The following is a 6,109-nucleotide window of genomic DNA, read 5'->3' on the forward strand; positions in this document are numbered from 1 at the left end:
ATTGGTGTGAATTAATGTCATTCTAAAAGCTCGGAACAGCAAAAACTTCCACACAGAGTGAAAGACAGAAACATGCACTCACATCTCTAGACAACAGGTGGACCATGTGTCTCATTTGTCGCAGTAATCGTTCTTCAACTCGACAAACCGTATTCGTTCTCTTTGAATTCAAGCTCGGGGCACAGTTGCCCAGGACTACAAAGCAACCAAGGACCAACACAGCTACAGTGGTGAACGGATGCATTCTGAGAGCAATGTATCAGACAGATCTGGCCCACTTGCAAATCAAAACCGCCTTACGTCCCTGCACCTCAACTAGATTGAGATAAGGCTGACAACACAAAAGTGAGCAAGATGCGTCTACGGTACAAACTTTACCCGCTCTATCTTCTATTCTGAATGAATCGCTGTTGAACATTGTTTATATATCCTCCATAGTTAGTTCAGAAATCTCCCCGAATGACATAACGACCGCGGCATTTACTCAGTAAATTTCCGCTTTCTCGCAGGTAATTTGCCGATTGTGCAAATTCATGCCTTTCTAATAAAATCACAATGTCAGCGCTATAATCTGAAATATGAACATTCGGGTATCGTATGTAATTATTTTGCAATATTGGTCAATAATGGCAACATCTCTGGTTTCTTATGAAATAACAGCCTTGTTTAATTTTACCCAACGGGAATATCAGGACCATCTATTGTTTTTAAAAAAACGCGCGATGTTGACTGATCGATCGCCCCCGTCTAATCTATAGAACCATCCGGTGGACATTTAAAACAATCATCCTGGGTTATCTAAATTTAGATGTGGATCCTTGAAAATACTAGAATTGTTTGATCATGTAGTTAAAAGTTCACGCGGAAGGGTTTCCTATATTAGATAATAATAATATAATAATAAGAATATAATCGATAATTTAGAGGGATGCTGGACTAGGATTAGCGACAATGCATTTTGCGCCACTACTTTGAAAAATCCTGGTCAAGACATCACAGGGAAGATGTGTTTGGACTGGAGAGGATGCAGATGAGACTTACCAGTAGAAATCTCCTGCTATGGGGAAATAAATGAGCAATATGTTTATTTTTCTTTGATACACAGGAGGCGACGGTGGACTTAAAAAGGGCTCATTACTCAAATTAAATTGATTAAAATTATTAAATTGAGGGGCGTCCTGCATTGAGTAAATGGGAAGATGCTTTTGTCCTGCAGCTGAGGATTTAAATTAGTTTTGTTCAGTTTAGTTTATTGTCACGTGTACCGAGGTACAATGAAAAGTTTTTGTTGTGTGCTGTCCAGTCAAGAGAAAGACAATACATGATTACAATCGATCCATTTACAGTGTATAGAACATGGTAAGGGAATAATGTTTAGTGCAAGGTAGAGACAGCAAAGTTTGATCAAGGATAGTCCGAGGGTCATCAAAGAGGTAGACAGTAGTTCAGCACTGCTCTCTGGTTGTGGCAGGATGATTCAGTTGCCTGATAACAGCTGGGAAGAAACAATCCGTAAATATGGAGGTGTGTGTTTTCACACTTCCATAGCTTTTGCCCGATGGGAGAGGGGAGAAGCGGGAGTGGCCAGGGTGCGACTCGTCCTTGATTATGCTGCTGGCCTTGTGGAGGCAGCGTGAGGTATAAATGGAATCAATAGATAGGTTGGTTTGTGTGATGGGCTGGGGGGGGGGGGGTGTTGGGGGATCTTTCTCGAGCATTAAGTAGTATAAATCAGGGGACATGATGGGATCTATCCAAAATTGTTGACAGATGCTAGAGAGGAGTTTGCAGGGGCATTGATTGATTAAGTTTTTTGTATCTTCTCTAGAGGCATGATCCCCGAGGACTGGGAAGAAGCCAATGTTGTTCCATTGTTTAAGAAGAGAAGGAGAAAATCCAGGAAGTTAAAGGCTGGGGAACCCCACTGCAGTGGTGGCGCAACTATTGGAGAAGATTTAAGGGTAGGATTTACTCCCATTTGGAAGAGAATGGAATAATTAGGGAGAGCAGCATGTCTTGGTCTGCAGGAGGTTATACCTCATCAACTTATTTAAGTTTTTGAGGAGATAACAAAGTTGATCCATGAAGGCAAACATAGAAACAGAAACATAGAAAATGGGTGCAGGAGTAGGCCATTCGGCCCTTCGAGCCTGCACCGCCATTCAATATGATCATGGCTGATCATCCAACTCAGTATCCTGTACCTGCCTTCTCTCCATCCCTTTAGCCACAAGGGCCACATCTAACTCCCTCTTAATTATAGCCAATGAACTGGCCTCAACTACCTTCTGTGGCAGAGAATTCCAGAGATTCACCACTCCCTGTGAAAAAAAATTTTCTCATCTCGGTCCTAAAAGATTTCCCCCTTATCCTTAAACTGTGACCCCTTGTTCTGGACTTCCCCAACATTGGGAACAATCTTCCTGCATCTAGCCTGCCCACCCCCTTAAGGTTGCGATTGTTGTCTACATGGATTTTAGAAAGGCATTTGTTAAAGTCTCTCATGGTAGGCTGATCCAGAAGATTAAGGTGCATGAGATCCATGATGACTTGGCCCGTTTGGATTCATAACTGGCTTTCTCATGGAAGACTGAGGGTTGTGGAGCAAGTGTGTTATTCTGGCTGGAATAGTGTGACCAGTGGAGTTCTGCAGGGATCTGTGCGGGAACCTCTGTTGTTTGTGATATATATAAATGATCTAATGTAAATGTAGAATGGTAAATTAGAAAGTTTGCAGAAGGCATCAACATTTCTGGAGTCGCAGTTAGTGAGGAAGGTGGTCAAACTATAACAGTCGCATCGAGATTAGCTGCAGAAGTGGACAGTGAAATGGCAGCTGGAGTTTAATTCAAACAATTTCTTCTAAAATGTAGGAATTATACATTTAATGATTTATCTTTAGAAACTGAGAAAGGCTTTGCTGAGACATTTCCTTTGACATTTAAATAACATCATCTTGCAATTATATTGCAGCATTGGTGTTTGGAGGCTGTGAATTGAAGCACACTGGAGAACGGGCCATGTTGGTGAAAGCACAGAATGAGGTGTTGCACTTTGGGAGCACGAATTTAAAGAGGAAGTATAAAGTCAAGGGCAAGAGCCTTAACAGCATTGGTGCACAGAGGGATCTGAAAGTGGCAACACAAGTAGATTGAGTGGTAAAGTTGGCATTTGGTATGTTTGCCTTCGTGGGCAGCTAGGTGGCGCTGCAGTAAATTTGCTGGCCTGCAGCACCAGAGGCCTGGGCTTGATACTGGCAATGGGTTTGTGTCTGTACGGAGTTTGTAGTTTCTCCCCGTGACCTCTGTGGGTTTTAGCCGGGATCTCCGATTTCCTCCACACTCCAAAGACGTGCAGGTTTGGAGTCTAATTGGCTTGGTTAAATTGTTAATTGTCCCATGTGTGTGCAGGATAGTGTAAGTGTGCAGGGACCGCTGGTTGGCACAGACTAGGGGTCCGAATGGCCTGTTTCTGCACTGTATCTCCAAACTAAGCTAAACTACATTAAGTATAAGAGTCAGGAAGTCAATTGCTGTTTTTTTTTCCTTTTACAGCCCCTGCTTCACCTGCCTCATAAAAAATAATCCACAATGAGCCACCTGTGCTGGACAATTGCTGCCCCATCTCAAACATCCCTTCATTTTCAAATCGGCATAAATGTATTCTATGCTTTCACCATCTTGGCCCAACACCAACACTGAAATATAATTGCAAGTTGCTGTTATTTATATGTTCTTTTCTCAAAGGAAATATCACTGTAAAGCCTTTCTCAGTTTCCAAAGATAAATCGTTAAATGTATAATTCCTTCATTTCTGAATAAATAGTTTGTTCAAGATCATAGCAGTGAAGGATGCACAGGGCAACAAATAGAGTAAGATAAAAACTCACAAATGTCGGAAACCTGAAATTCAGAGAAATCTAACAAGGCGAAACAGAGGATTATGATGATTTTGCTTCTGTATCTTTCGACACGTCACATAATATATAACTTGTCTTTGTCCTTTGCAGATACTAATTAAAAGGTTACGTATTTCCATCATCCTTTGCTTAATAATGCAGACCTACATAATATTATATGACTATGAGAACCAAACCTTTATTTCATAGGACATATTTTACTGCACATTCTGTAGTGCTTCAGAAATGACAGAAGATTGTATAAATATAGCTCAATTAGTCTACAGTTTGAGGAGAACAAACACAGGGGAGAGAATTGTGACTTTCTCCTCACCAATCCACAGATGAGGTTGTCCCTCGCAGTAACTTTGCAGTAACTGCCGCAGTAACAAAGTAACTTCTGAACACCGTTAAGCCGCCTGAACTCATTAGTGCCTCAGCCTTGGACCATACAATTCCTTCTAGCGCAACCACAATTGGCTTAGAATTGGCTTAATGTACTTGTACTGCTAGTTCCCTCTGCTGTACAACACTCCCCAGGGCCCAGGAAACAGAGATACTAGTGGTGTGCTTCAGGGGTCGGTGTTGGGGCCCATCGCTCCCTGTGCTTTATATCAACGATTTGTAATAACATTTTATAAAGCATGATAAATAAATTTGCAGATGACACTAAAATAGGTGATATCATAGACAGTGAGAATGGTTATTATGTATTACGGAGGGAACTTGATCAACTGGGCATGTGGGCAGAGGAGTGGCTAATGCCCCTGTCCCACTTAGGAAACCTGAACGGAAACCACTGAAGACTTTGCGCCCCACCCAAGGTTTCCGTGTGGTTCCCGGAGGTTGCAGGTGGTTGCCGGAGGTTGCAGGTAGTGGAAGCAGGTAGGGAGACTGACAAAAACCTCCGGGAACCTCCGGGAACGGCACGGAAACCTTGAGTGGGACAGGGGCATTAGGGGTTTAATTCAGATTAGTGTGAGTTTTTGCATTTAGGGAAGTCATACCAGAGTAGGACCTTCACAGTTAATGGTAGGGCAGAGGAAACTATGAGTACAAGTACATAGTTCCTTCAAAGTGGTGTCACAGAAAGATAAGGGGGAGAAGAAAGCTTTTGGTTGCTGGCCTTCATCAGTCAGGTAATTGTGTAAGGAAATTAGGAAATTATGTTATAGTTGTACAAGATGTCAGCAAGGCTGCACTTGTGACATTGTGTCCAGTTTTGGTCACCATGCTGGTCACCTTGTTATGGAATGTCAGGTTTGTCACCGCAGTCAGTCTGGACTTTGAATTTCAAGGGTACATAATAAATGGTGATTTTGTTGTTAAAACCAACCCAAGATCAATTTCTACGTAATATACAAATACACACATTGTGTGATTCCATGTAGATGGATCAAGATGTACTGTTTTGGCTTAGTTCTAGTTTAGTTAGAGAGCGTGGAAACAGGCCCTTTGGCCACCGGGTCCGCACCGACTAGTGATCCCACTACCAACACTACCCAACACACACAAGGGACAATTTTACATTTATACCAAGCCAATTAACCTACAAACCAGTACGTCTTTTGAGTGTGGTCTTGGGGAGAATGTACAAATTCCATACAGACAGCACCGGTAGTCAAGATGAACCCGGGTCTCCGGCGCCGAAAGGCAGTAGATCTACCACTGTGGCACCGTGCAAAAGCTACTGCAACAATTACAACCAATCTCACGCTAAAGTTGCAATCAATAGTTTGTGTCAGATGAGCAACGTTTATACTAATATTAGAAAAAAGTATTCATGTAGTTCCACACCCGTTACTAAAATTCTAGCTTCCAGATGTTTAAATTTGTCATTTACATTTTATTTTGAACTGTCAGTATTTCCTTTCTTCTTTAAAAAAATATTTATTGATCAACTTTTAGGAGAAGAAAGTGGACGTGAGAGTGGATTTGAGGAATGTTAGATCAAACACGATCGTGTTGAAAGGTATGAATTGGTTACTCTTGTTTCTATCTATGTTGGTCTTAAGAACATTGTTAAGATCCCAGGACACTATATGAAGGACAAGGATCCCCTAAAATTGTATATTTTTCAATTGAGATCACCTCTTATTCTTCTAAATTCAAATGTCACCACCTGTTCAATTGGGCAATCAAGATCATGGTTTAATGCTTCAAGCCTTGGAGTTCTATAAATTCCGAATCTTCATATTTACTCAATATTTA

Source organism: Amblyraja radiata, chromosome 19, assembly GCF_010909765.2.
Source record: "Amblyraja radiata isolate CabotCenter1 chromosome 19, sAmbRad1.1.pri, whole genome shotgun sequence".
Taxonomy (NCBI): domain Eukaryota; kingdom Metazoa; phylum Chordata; class Chondrichthyes; order Rajiformes; family Rajidae; genus Amblyraja; species Amblyraja radiata.